The following is a 14,885-nucleotide window of genomic DNA, read 5'->3' as shown; positions in this document are numbered from 1 at the left end:
ACCTCAATATCATCAAAGCCATCTATAAAAAACCCACCGCAAATATCATTCTCAATGGAGAAAAACTGAAAGCTTTTCCGCTAAGGTCAGGAACACGGCAGGGATGTCCATTATCACCACTGCTATTCAACATAGTACTAGAGGTCCTAGCCTCAGCAATCAGACAACAAAAGGAAATTAAAGGCATCCAAATCAGCAAAGAAGAAGTCAAATTATCACTCTTCGCAGATGATATGATACTCTATGTGGAAAACCCAAAAGACTCCACTCCAAAACTGCTAGAACTTATACAGGAATTCAGTAAAGTGTCAGGATATAAAATCAATGCACAGAAATCAGTTGCATTTCTCTACACCAACAGCAAGACAGAAGAAAGAGATATTAAGGGATCAATCCCATTTACAATTGCATCCAAAACCATAAGATACCTAGGAATAAACCTAACCAAAGAGACACAGAATCTATACTCAGAAAACTATAAAGTACTCATGAAAGAAATTGAGGAAGACACAAAGAAATGGAAAAATGTTCCATGCTCCTGGATTGGAAGAATAAATATTGTGAAAATGTCTATGCTACCTAAAGCAATCTACACATTTAATGCAATTCCTATCAAAGTACCATCCATCTTTTTCAAAGAAATGGAACAAATAATGCTAAAATTTATATGGAACCAGAAAAGACCTCGAATAGCCAAAGGGATATTGAAAAAGAAAGCCAACATTGGTGGCATCACAATTCCGGATTTCAAGCTCTATTACAAAGCTGTCATCATCAAGACAGCATGGTACTGGCACAAAAACAGACACATAGATCAATGGAACAGAATAGAGAGCCCAGAAATAGACCCTCAAATCTATGGTCAACTAATCTTCGACAAAGCAGGAAAGAATGTCCAATGGAAAAAAGACAGCCTCTTCAATAAATGGTGCTGGGAAAATTGGACAGCCACATGCAGAAAAATGAAATTGGACCATTTCCTTACACCACACACAAAAATAGACTCAAAATGGATGAAGGACCTCAATGTGCGAAAGGAATCCATCAAAATCCTTGAGGAGAACACGGGCAGCAACCTCTTCGACCTCTGCCGCAGCAACATTTTCCTAGGAACAACGCAAAAGGCAAGGGAAGCAAAGGAAAAAATGAACTATTGGGATTTCATCAAGATCAAAAGCTTTTGCACAGCAAAGGAAACAGTTAACAAAATCAAAAGACAACTGACAGAATGGGAGAAGATATTTGCAAACGACATATCAGATAAAGGACTAGTGTCCAGAATCTATAAAGAACTTAGCAAACTCAACACCCAAAGAATAAATAATCCAATCAAGAAATGGGCAGAGGACATGAACAGACATTTCTGCAAAGAAGACATACAGATGGCCAACAGACACATGAAAAAGTGCTCCATATCACTCGGCATCAGGGAAATACAAATCAAAACCACAATGAGATATCACCTCACACCAGTCAGAATGGCTAAAATCAACAAGTCAGGAAATGACAGATGCTGGCGAGGATGCGGAGAAAGGGGAACCCTCCTCCACTGTTGGTGGGAATGTAAGCTGGTGCAACCACTCTGGAAAACAGCATGGAGGTTCCTCAAAATGTTGAAAATAGAACTGCCCTATGACCCAGCAATTGCACTATTGGGTATTTACCCTAAAGATACAAACGTGGTGATCCAAAGGGGCACGTGCACCCGAATGTTTATAGCAGCAATGTCCACAATAGCCAAACTATGGAAAGAACCTAGATGTCCATCAACAGATGAATGGATCAAGAAGATGTGGTATATATACACAATGGAATACTATGCAGCCATCAAAAGAAATGAAATCTTGCCATTTGCAACAACATGGATGGAACTAGAGCGTATCATGCTTAGCGAAATAAGTCAAGCAGAGAAAGACAACTATCATATGATCTCCCTGATATGAGGAAGTGGTGATGCAACATGGGGGCTTAAGTGGGTAGGAGAAGAATAAATGAAACAAGATGGGATTGGGAGGGAGACAAACCATAAGTGACTCTTAATCTCACAAAACAAACTGAGGGTTGCTGGGGGGAGGGGGTTAGGGAGAAGGGGGTGGGATTATGGACATTGGGGAGGGTATGTGCTTTGGTGAGTGCTGTGAAGTGTGTAAACCTGGTGATTCACAGACCTGTACCCCTGGGGATAAAAATATATGTTTATAAAAAATAAAAAATTTATAAAAATTCTGTAAAAAAAAAAAAAAAAAGAATTCCTAGGTGTGGGTTGGGGGTAATTATTCAATAGGCAGGGCTTCGTCCCTTCAGATTGTCAGAGAATCCTACAGAAGAAAAGATTCCTGCTATTTTCAGCCCTATAAAGCTGAAAGGTGAAGATCTTGTTATTTAAGTTCTCTTTGCTCATTGTCTGATTCCATTTTTTATAGTCATAGCTTATGAAAATTGTCATTTCTGGCTGATTCACCAAACTTCAGTTCTTAGAGAAGATAATACATTCATTGATTAATTTATTCCCTAAGTATTTATTGAGCGTATATTATATGTCAGGTATTAGATATGTAACAACAAACAAAACAAACATTTTTGTCTTCCTGGTCCTTATATTCTGGTAGAGGGAATAAATAGTAAATAATCACTGAAATTAAATAAAGTATATAATGTATTAATATGTGATGACTCATATGGGAAAAATAAATCTGGTTGAAAGGCATTATGAATGCTGGTTACAAGAGGTAGCAGTTTTAATTGAGTAGTCAGTGTAGGCCTCAATGACAAGGTGATATTTGAGCAAAAAACTTGAAGGATGTAAGGAAATTATCCATGAAATATCTGGGGAAGACCATTCCAGGTAGAGGGACTAGTAAGTATGTAGGTCCTTTAGGAGGAGCATACCTAGTATAGTCAAAGAATTCTGAGGGCAAGTCTGTTTTGCTGTAGCCAAGAGAACAAATGAAAGAAGAATAGAAGGTAAATTTCAAGAGATAAGAGGGGGCCAGATTATGTACAACCTTATAGGCTATTGAGCAGATTTTATTCTGAGAGAAATGAGAAACCATTGGAAGGTTTTGAGCATATGAATGACTTGGTCTGACCTTCCCAAAAGGCATGCAAAATCTCTTATTTTTAGAAATGAGAAATATTTTATTTTTACCTGGATTGACTTGACTCATTATTAGTTTTCACAAGCTTCTTTATTGTAGCTATATATTTAGTTATATTGAAGTGGATAGCAAGGACAATGGAGTGGGGTCATTGTTTTGGATCCTGTGAAGTCCCTATAGTGTGCCTCCCAATGATTGATTTCTCCCTTGAAACAAAATCAGATGACTTCCCAAGGAAAAACGTTGACATTATTTTAATAGTATGTAGTATTAAAAGACCTGGAGATCAAGGTTTAGACTTTTCTTGTTTTGAAAGAAAATGACATTTACCTGTTTGCATTCATCCTGGAATCATTTATTTTTTATTTTTTATAAACATATATTTTTATCTCCAGGGGTACAGGTCTGTGAATCACCAGGTTTACACACTTCACAGCACTCACCAAAGCACATACCCTCCCCAATGTCCTGGAATCATTTTAAATATAAGCTTCACTTAGTTCTTAAAATTTCGTTTCAGGTGCCTAGAGGGAGAGATCCCTCTTTTTACTTCATCAGCATGTATGTGATAAAATTCTAACTGCTTAACGTATATTCTGATTTATAGAAGGTTTTAAGGAAATGTACATCAAAAAGGTTTTGTTGTTTCCTTATAGTATTTTTTACCTGTAATTTGCTGTTGATATTACAAGGCGGCAGCAGCAAAGTCGTAATAGAGCTAGCTATTCTGTATTGTTGAGGTTTTGAAACAAGATGGGAAATATTCACTCAGCCTTTATTTTAGGAATATAACAAAGACATTACTTGTTTTAAAACAAACAGATAATCCAAGGTTTGATGTTTTGGTGTTTCTAAGGTATATTTTCCTGAGCTATAAGTGATTTACCTCTCTCCTCTTTACTGTACTATACTGAGGCATATATCACTCTACTACTGGCTGCCAAAACCATATTAACTGATTTGTAGCTCTCAGTTATGGTGGGTTTTTTGCTTAACTATCTTTTATTCTCTTCTGAAAGAAATGGACATAGCATCATCCTTACTTCAGCTTTAAGAATTTACATATATTAGTCATTTTTTTTTCCCATAGAGCTTGAGTTACAGTGTTGAAACCTGCAATTCTGACTTGGTAACAAAAGGAAAGCATTCTTTTATTACTGAACAATTATTGAACCATGTTGCACCTGCAATTCTGACTTGGTAACAAAAGGAAAGCATTCTTTTATTACTGAACAATTATTGAACCATGTTGCAGTAGCAGCACTGGGCCAGGAAGGAGGTAGCTTGGCATAATATGAAAATGAAGAGTCATCTGAAAGCTCTGTGTTTGAGTTTTGTTTTTTCCGTATGCTAGTTATGTGGCCACAACCAAATTTCTTACTTAACCTCTCTCTGAACTTCAGTTTCTTTATTTGTAAAATGTTAAAATAATAATAATATTTACCTCATAAATTTTCTTGAAGGATGAATAATATGTAAGGTATGCAAAGTGCTTAGTACAGTTCCTGAGCCTAGTAAATATGCCATAACTAGCAGCTATATAGATAATGATCTTTTGGAAAGTCCTTCCAAACTTCTGAGTCTTACTTCAATCACCGGTAAATGGGGAAAAAAATTACCTGTTGGGGAGAATCAAATGTAAAGATGTATATAAGAAGGCTTTGAAAACTAAGTTTTATCAAACTGCATTATATTAGAATATATGGTAAAAATAGGATTTTATTCCCCTATTTCATCTCCCCCCCCCGGGAATTCATATCAAATATCAGATGGGAAAGGAGTTTGCAAAGCAAAAGTATTGTGTAAATGTAGATAATCTCATCATCATTATTGTACAGCACACAAATACCTTCCCACATACCTGTTGCTGTTACTTGAAATTCTCTCCATGGATATTTTGGTGGGGCTGAAGAAGAGGAAGAGTAATAGTAGTCCCTGCTAGGATGTACATGCTTGCCCATAGGGCAGTACCATACCTCCATCAATAGGCTTTTGAATGAGCTTGTTAGAGCTCCATGTTGACATTTAAATAAGAGTAGTGTCTTTTTTTTCCTTTTCATTTTAAAAAAAATTATGCTTGTTTGAGAGAGTGGGAGGAAAAGAATAATTAGGTGGCCCAGGGGATCAGGGTAATGGTGGGAGGCAACTACCTGATGATAAATGGGAATGGGCTGGAAGAGACTTGGAATAGAAGAGGCACAGTCATGGAGGAGAGCATTAAAGCATAAGTGAATGGTCTCAAACAAGATTTAGCTACTTAATTTTTAAAAAAATTACACCAGCCTGGCAAGAGGCACAAAAATTAGTTCTTATAAAGAATGATGAAACTGTCCTCCCTTCCACTCTCTTCCCTTTTCTTTCCTCTCTGCTTGCTCACACTTTCCCTTCCCTTGTCACTTAGAGAATCTCAGCTATGTGTCATCGTCCTTGTGTGGTGTCTTCAAGCTGCCACCCAACTTTGCACACAAAAGCTGGTGTGTAGAAGTGAATCTCAGGAATGTGGTCTTCTTTCCTAGCCTCAGTTCTGCCCAACTGTCTTTGACCTGTTCCTTTCACTTGGTGCCTTCTTCCAATCTTCTAGTTGCTGACGTAGGTACTAGTCATTTTCTTTTTCCTTGGATTTCATATCTTTCTTTATATCAGTTGCCAAGATGAGGAAAACCAAGGCTCTTTATTGGATTATACTTTATAGGAGGAACAGTGTCATATATAATATATATATATATATATATATATATATATATATAATCACTTATCTTAGTTGATTCTCAGAATGGCTTGGTGAGCCAGATAGAGTTGATGTCACTATCTATATTAGAAATGAGGAAGCTGGAATAAACAACTTGTCTAGGATTATATTGTTAGAAAGTGACAAGAGTCAGGCATTTGACTTTAAGCCAAGAATTTCTCCAAAACACTCCCAGAGAAAAGAGCTGATTTTCACTAAGGATATTAGGAATGGTTTCATGGCCATGTGGCTCTAGGACTGAGTTTTGCATGATGCTAAGACTTGGGTGGAGGAGACAGATATTCCAAGAAGAGAAAACTGTGTGAGCAAAAGCTTGGAAGAGTAATAAAATCTGCTACTTGCAAATGAAGTCTGGGCTAGGCACTTTTAATGTATTATATCCTAATCTCCGTAGCAATCCAGCAGGTAAGTATTTTATTGATTGATTGCTCGCCTTGTTTTAAGTAGGATTTGAGGTGGTAGGTAGGTATTATTTTTAATTTGAAGAAGATGAAACTAAGACTCAGAAAAGTTGAGTAACTTGATCAAAGTCATAGAATAAAATGTGCTGTCATGGGGATTAATAAGCATGTGCCTGACATCCCGTGAGCCTTCCCAGGAAAAATGGGAAAGGCTTTATGAATAGTGAGTAGTCAGTAGTCAGGTTTAGCAGACAGGGTAGACTATAGTTATAAGACTGATTAGGCGATATCAGCTGTCTGACCGAGAGCTTTAATTACAATACAACAGAATTTAGACTCTGTTCTTTAGGCAGTTGTGAGCCATAGAAAGTTTCTGTGCAAGGAAGTGGCATTATCAGCTCTGCTGAGGAAGATTAAGCTGGCAGCGTTATGCATGTTAGATCAGAGAAGGGAGAAACTGGTGGCAGGGAGACCAATTAGATGGCTGTCATAGTAGGGAATATTCAACTGGGTACCCAGAGAGCTGTACATTATCCTTCTTGAGGATACTGATAGTAGATTTTTCTTTGCAAGTATCATTTCCCATGGATAGTAACTTGACTTATAAAAAAAGAAATTTAGGTTACACTTTAAAAATATACCAAAACTAATTTAAAAAAGAAAATTCTGATTACAAAATTAATTACCTAAGGAAGCCTCTGAATAACTTATAGAGCTGGTGGTTACTTTGCTGAGACCAAATTTTAGTTCAACATTTATCTATGAATAATTTATAGTAATATTTTTCTTTGGAGTACTCTAGCTAACTTGGCAAAAATATGATCCAAAATCATGAGAGTACATTAGTTTTCTACCTACTACTGTTCAATTTTAATGAAATTGGATCACATTACTATTTACTTGAAATATTAGACCTCAAAAGAATTAATATTGAGATGGTGAAAAAAATTTTAATCATAAAATTCCACTAAAGCAAATCACTTTGAAATTTCTCTAAATTTGACCTTCCTCTTCATTTGCAATGCCACTGGTCTATTTCAAGCTTTCAAGAATTTTCCCAAGAGATGTGGCAACAGGCTAACTGACCATCATAGTCTATCTGAACTCTTTTACCTCAACGTCTACAAGCCAACAGTGTAAAGAGTACCTACTGATCTTTATTGTTTACTGACTGTTGTTCCATTTACTTAACATAGCATTTAACTTTAGCCTAGCCTTTATAGTCTGGCCCAAACTTCAGTTAAGTCTTACTTAAGCCTTGTTCTTGTTTCTTCTGACTGGAATATTTTCCCCTTAGTTTTCAGCTGGAAATTTCCTACTTAATCTTTTGAAGGCCTGCTTGTTTATCACCAATCTCCCAATGACCTAGAACAAATTTTTCCCTCCTCTGTGCCCCTCAAAGCCTCTGTTAGAGTGTTCATCGTATTATAATGGAACTAGTTGCTCAAGTGCCTCACTTGTTGGATTGAGAGCTTCCTGATATCAAGTATTACATTTATTCATGTAGCCATAATATGGTTTAGAGCTTGTTAGGCAGTAAGTATTCAATACATGTTTACTGAGTGGGTAATTGACTATTATTACCTTGATGTCACAGGAAAATATACCACTTTGCTAAATATATATGTATTGCATAGAAGCATGTCTTCAAATCTCCTGGTTGACCCTGGGAAAAGGACTTATCTAGTCCTAGATAAGATTCTGAAGGAAGTTATCTAGTCCTAGATAAGATTCTGAAGGAAATGAGTCATGGTTGCCCATAGCTCACTCTATTCTTTAATGTACTTATCATGTGGCAGAATATGGGGCACTTATGGGCTAACTGATGTCATATTGTTCTACATCCTTCACTGTGTATCCAACCCTATTAGCACATTGTATTACTATCAAAGTCAGAGATGCTATTGGGTCAATAGCTGTCTTGGAGAAAATGGTTAGGTTGTAAGGATTATACTCTATCCTAGGATAACCCAACTTGATTTGGGTTGATTGCTTACCCATTTTGATAAATTTTTCTGTTTTAAAAATTATTTTTTTGCCATTTTAGCAATTATGCAGTATTACATTCCTATTCCTTTTTTAACAGGCAGGAATATGCTGGCAAAAAAGTTAAAGGAGGCTTCAGATTTCCTGAAGTTTTGCTCCCATAAAGAAAGGGGTTTACATTATAAGGGAGTCAATGCAGTTCTCAAAATATTATGGTGGGGGGATAAGATTCATTTTTATGGTGGAATTATCAATAACTTGATACAAAAGTAACAGTGAAAATGTTTCAAAATACTCATATTTTATAAGCTTGATATGATGCTGCCTATATAGCATTATAATAGCTCTAAGGAGGTCTACCTGCCTTAGACCCTGGTTTATGTGGAAACCAGTGGTTTTATGTGGAAACCTCGAAAGGACTTCGTATTCTCATCCAGAAGTATACAGTTCCCCCCCACCTTATCTGCAGGGAATTTGTTCTAAGGCTCCCAGTGGATGCCTGAAACACAGGTGGTAGTGAACTCTATGTATACTATGTGTTTTCCTGCCCATATCTGTGATAAAGTTTAATTTAAAGTTAGGCACAGTAAGAGATTAACAATAGTAACTAATAATATAATAAAACAATTGTATTGTGAATGGGGCCCTCTCTCTCACATATACACATTCTCAGAATATTTTTATTGTCCTGTACTCATCATTCTTCTCCTTGTGATGATGTAAGATGATAAAATGTCTACATGATGAGAGGAAATGAGGTGAATGACATAGGGATTTTGACATAGCTTTAGGGTACTACTGATCTGAGGATGGGTCAGAAGTAGGATTATCTGCTTTTGGGCCAGAGCTGATCATGGGTAACAAACAACAAAGAGTGAAACCATCGGTAAGGAGAGACTATTGTATTCTTCTTGCTTTGAGTAGAGTTTTTTCTTCTTTTAGGAAGACTGGCACTTTTCACATTGTGTTATAAATATATTTTTTTAATTTTTTATTTGTTATAAACATATATCTTTATCCCTAGGGGTACAGGTCTGTGAATCGCCAGGTTTACACACTTCACAGCACTCACCAAAACACATACCCTCCCCAATGTCCATAACCCCACCCCCCTTCTCCCAACCCCCCTCCCCCCAGCAACCCTCAGTTTGTTTTGTGAGATTAAGAGTCACTTATGGTTTGTCATAAATATTTTTGAGCAGGCTAGAATTCCCCTACAATATGGAGCCAGGAACTGTGCCCTAAATATATGGTTTATGTTCCTTTTGCACTAGACCAGATTCTTGCATCTAGTGCCCAATCAGTAAATGTCCATTGGATAAATAAATAGATTATATTTCTGTCTTATCTAAAAGGACCATAGTTTTCACACTATATAAGCATATAGGAACATGGGTAGTTGAAATTGGGAATGTTCCAGAAATTTTCAGATCTGTGATTATACAACATGTAATATTGTCAAAGAATAGAATCAGATAGTAATTCCAGGGTGTTTTGGGAACTAGAAAATCTATTAAAATACTATTAATTAAACATTTTCTGAAATGTTCACAGTCGTTACTATTCTCCGTTATAATTTCATTATTACTACAGCAAATATGATTTATTTGTATGTATACAGCTATGATTGAAAGTATATAATATAAGGTCCTGGCTTAACATATGAATAACCCTCTGTTTCTTATTTAAGGAGAGAAAGTTATTTTATTTTGACATTTATTATTGTCATCCTCTACAACCTGATGAAAAATGAATCAATGAATATAATACCAGATTTATACTAACAGGAATACCTGAGTTCTCTTGTATAGACTCTATAAGAGTGAGTCATATACTCAAAGCCTTTAATGCCTCAAGTCATTGAGGAATTTCTTAAAACTATTTTCTTAAAGACATATATAATACAAAAATCATCATGAGATTTCTTTAGAAAAAGGATTTTATTTATTTGAGAGAGAGAGAGAGAGAACATGAGGGGGTGGAGGGGATGTAGAGGGAGAGGAAGAAGCACACTCTCTGCTGAGTAGGTAGCCCGATGATAAGGAGCTTAATTCCAAGAACCTGGGATCATGACCTGAGACAAAGGAAGATGCTTAACCAACTGAACCACCCAGGTGCCCCAATATTTCTTTATAGTACTGGGATGTTAACCTCCAAATGTCCACTTGGCTCAGCTATAATACCCAGTTATTTAATTAAACACTAATCTAGATGTTTCTGAAGGTATTCTATACATGTGGTTCAGATCTATAACCAGTTGATTTTAAGTAAAGGAGATGAGTCTTGAGAATGTTATGAGCCTCCTGCAATTAGTTGAAGGCCCGAAGAGCAAAAACTGTTTCCCAGAGAAGGAATGTTGCGTCAGGACTGCAACACAGGGGTGCCTGGGTGGCTCAGTCAGTTAAGTGTCTGCCTGTGGCTCAGGTCATGATCCTGGGGTTCTGGGATGGAGTCCCATGGCGGGCTCCTTGCTCAGCGGGGAGCATGCTTCTCCCTCTCCTGCTCCCACTGCTTGTGCGTGCACTCTCTCTGTCAAACAAACAAACAAATAAATAAATAAATAAATCTAATAAAGACTGCAGCACCAATCTTGCCTGATTTTCCAGCCTGCTGGTCTGTCCTATAGATTTTAGACTTGCCTGACTCTACAGTTGCAAGAGTCAATTCCTTAAAATCAATCTCTTTTTCTCTGTCTCTCTAGAGAATGCTGCCTAATGTAAGCACCAGCTCATTTTAATAATAGGTAACACTTACATAATGCTTATTATATTCTAGGCGGTTATTAAGCATTTTACATATATTAAGTCATTTAATTCTCATAACAGTTATACAGGAGAGGTATTACTGTTACTGAATGAACAAAGATGCAGAAAGTTTAAATGATTTGCTTAAAGTCGAATAACTAGTAAGTAGAAGAGCTGGGATTCAGTCCTAGGCAGTACATTTTCTTTTTTTTTTTTTTTTCATTTTTTATTTTATTTAATTTTATTTCCAACATTTATTTTATTACAAGCTAGATGAATTCAAGAGGTTCTTTTGGTAGGTTCCACTCTCCTTACTTCCAATCCTGATGGCATGCAATTTTTTAAGATTGCTTTGAATTTATAATTCATTGAGGGGAGTTGACAAATTACTTCAAAACTCAAGAGTAAGGTCTGTGTTTTTATTCAGTTAAATCCTCTTTTGTGTCTCTTTCCAAACCACTATGCCATATAGTTTTCAAAATAATAGATTGTGTTTTCTGTATGTGGTGGATTTGAGGTTCAAACTTGTACCATTATACATGCTAGTGTCCTATCATTAGCACTGTCATGAGCCTTTAACATTTATTAAGCCTATTAATGAAACCCACATTCTTACATGCACAATCTCATTTAATTCCCTCAATCCAGTGAAGTTTCTACTATATCTTTTACAATGTAGTAGACTCATTTTGCTTTGACTCCACAATATGTAGTTTTCAGTCTCTCTGTCTCTTGGAGTATCCTGGAATCCTAAGAATTTTGAGGAAACTTATTGTTCAAATAGTCTAAGGACTTTTCCAAAGCAGGATATTTTCTGTTGAATTCCATCTGATATTCATCCAATCTTATGTGCAATCTCTCTACCATTGCAAAAGTCTGAACAGGTCTTCTAAATGTTAGCTAGTATATTAAGGGCCAGCTAGTTAGCTAGTATATTATGCACAAATGTTAGCTAGTATATTAAGATTAGATGTAATTAGATTAGATGTAATTTTTTAGTCAGTCTGAAGCAGAGAGTGGGGTAGGGCTGGAGTTTACAAGGGAGAAGTTGGAAATCAGGAGACTGAGTACAAGATGCAAATACAATTGCAATAAACAAGAAGTAGGCTTGCAAAAGAAAGGACCTAGACTAGGTCCTAGACTAGACTAAAGCAATTGCTTGCTTGGGATACATTAACAAGGCAGCAGCTTCATGGCTGGAATGTCGGGTCATTTTATAAGTATAGTATTGAGATAGAATTTTCTGTTTCCATTATGGGTGTGTTCTAACTGTTTGAAATTTCTCCCATATATGGAATAAAAGTATGCTTTCCTAAAATTCTACCCATTAATTGTAATTCTGCAACACAGGGCAAAATAGGCAAAATACTTCTTTTCCATCAGTTTGAAAGCCATCAATTATTCGCTTATTCTTCTCCCTGTCTTTCTTACCAAGTATTTATCTGATATGTACACATAACATGGAGCTTTTTGAGATACATTAGCAGTTCCAGTTGTGTGTTATTTAAAACATTAAATAAGAAAATAGGGTGATAAACAGTGAAGTATCTACTCTCCTTGCAATGGTGCTAACTGAAAATTACTGGGATGAGGCTTTCTGAAAAAGAGATAATAACAATTCAGTCATGTTTAGTGATGGCCCAGATATCTAAAATAAACTACCCCACTTTACTCATGAGGAACATGTCAGTAAAACAGAAAAAGAGCTCTGAGGAGCCAGAACCAATTCTACACTCTCTTAGAAATTTGTCAGGATTAAGTAAAATAATGCAAATAAAGTACTTAGCGCATTGCTTGTCAGTAAATATTCAAAAAATGAAAATTATTAAATATAGGGAACAGTTGTTGTTGGCAAACACATTCATAAAACTAAGGAATGAAATCTGACAGCTTGATAGTAAAATAAGGCAGGAAAAGGAAAATAAAATGCAAAAAACAAATAGGAAAATACCAAAAGCACCATAGTCTGAGACCATTTTGTTTATGGTAAACTCACTGATGCAATAAAGAAATAACAAAGGTTCAAAATAGTTTAAATTGTTTTAAGTCTGACTCCCTTCAGAGGAAAAGAATGTGCATATTTTAGAAAGGCTTCCATGCAAAATAAAAACAAACATTTTATCCTAAAAGATTAAGCTCTAAGATATGTGGAAAATTCCTCTTTTTAAAATAATTTGTTTCACATGGCTTCAGATAGTCAGGCGCTTGTTTGGGTTGCTTTAGTTTGGTGTTACTGTGTGAGATTATTTGACAACATTCATTCAGCATATATTGATTAAATGCTTTGTTCCACGATCACTGGTGGTTATTCTAGGGGATAGAGAAATGAGTGAGACCATGAGGCCAGATCTTTGCCCTTTAGAAGGAAGACCCATATCTTAAGCACCCTTGTAGCTTGATTTCAAGTGCTAACATTGAGACGGATACAAAATTTTATGGGAGCACAGAACAGGTTTATTAAATATGAATTATATAACTGCTGCCAAAAGAAATCATGAAAAAATATTATCTAGAATTGAAAGTTCTTGCTCTTTAGAACTCATAGTACATCACTAAATGGCTTTGTTTTGTAACATTTTGCTGGGACTGTGGTAAAATGACTCCCTGTGGCAAATATTTCTTCATCAGCATTGATTGGTTCAAAGTAAAAGAACTATGTGCATAAGAACCACTTAAGTTATCATTTCTTCACTCTATCAACAATTATTCTTGAGTGCCTAGAGCTTCTACTCTGTGCCACATACTAGGGATACAGACATGAATGAGACTCCATGGAGTCAGAGTGCTGCCGTGGAAGGAACATTGGTGGTGGAGCCAAGTGGGCTGGGGTGGGGATTCTGCTTCCCTTCCTTACAGCAATGTGTCTTGAACATGCTCTTCTCACTCAGTACAACGAATATAGAAATATTTCTTCTGATAGTTGTTTGGAAGGTGGAACTATATATGTCAAACACCTAATTTGTTTGGGTTTTGGCCGATTGTATGTGCTCAACAAATGGAAGCTATGTTAATGACAGTGAAGTCCATAGTCCATTGGGGGCAGGCAGATAGACAGGCCATAATATAATACGATGTCATAAAATAAGAAGTGTGCAGATTTGCTGAGTAGGAAATGAAGGCTTCTCAGAACAGGTAACTTGAGAGAAGTCTTGTGTGTCATCCTTGCGTAGGGGCCAGGCTAATTTTCTCTGTTTTGTTCCAATTTTAGTATATGTGCTGCCGTAGCGAGCACTTGAGAGAAGTCTTGAAGTGAAGGCAGTAAACAGAGTGGGAGTAGTTTTGAGGAGAAAGAGTAACATTTGAAAGGCATGGCATCTGAGAGAGAGCACAACTACTCTTCCCCCAACCCCAGGAACTGCAAGAATCTCAGCATGGCTAGGGCATAGTAGAGCATGGTGCAAGGTTGAGACTGGAGCATAGACAGGATTAGACTGTTAAGAACCTTGCATTGATCTCTAAGGATTTAGGGATTGGGAAGGCATGAGAAAATTTTAAGCACAAAATAAAACAAATTCAATGGCAGTAGGTTGGGCTGTTGGGAAACTATATCCATGAGTTATAAAAGAAAGTACCTTCCTTGTGAAAAATCCTTGTGGCAAATACTGATTTTAAGAGGGAAAGATGCCTAGCACCATGTAGTGTAAGAAGGAGCTGCATTCTTGGAGTCCTTGGTAGATTCCATGTGGATAGAATGCTGCAATTTTGCTTTTGCTTTGGCCTTTTTAGCTAAAATGGAGCTATCAATAGCAGTGGCCATCAAGAGTCATTATCTATGACGTTGGCAAATATAGTACAGGAAAGCTAATCACATTCAGACAGAAATGTACCTAATGATAGAATATGACTGGCATCCCAAACACCTGTCTTGTTGATCAGTTACCTCTTGTGGCAGCTGTCATACCCTTGA

General features: G+C 36.6%; 1 non-coding gene across 1 annotated transcript; it reads right to left on the bottom strand.

The window, feature by feature from the left end:
* Positions 1 to 14,102: 14,102 nt before the first annotated feature.
* LOC123389609 lies at positions 14,103 to 14,210 on the bottom strand. The gene has a single exon (XR_006604232.1). It is a non-coding gene; the product is annotated as a U6 spliceosomal RNA (small nuclear RNA).
* Positions 14,211 to 14,885: the final 675 nt, after the last annotated feature.

This window comes from Mustela putorius, unplaced genomic scaffold (genome assembly GCF_011764305.1).
Source record: "Mustela putorius furo isolate JIRA1106 unplaced genomic scaffold, ASM1176430v1.1 tig00003987_pilon_pilon_pilon, whole genome shotgun sequence".
Classification (NCBI taxonomy): Eukaryota; Metazoa; Chordata; class Mammalia; order Carnivora; family Mustelidae; genus Mustela; species Mustela putorius.
This window is presented reverse-complemented; position numbering and strand designations above follow the sequence as displayed.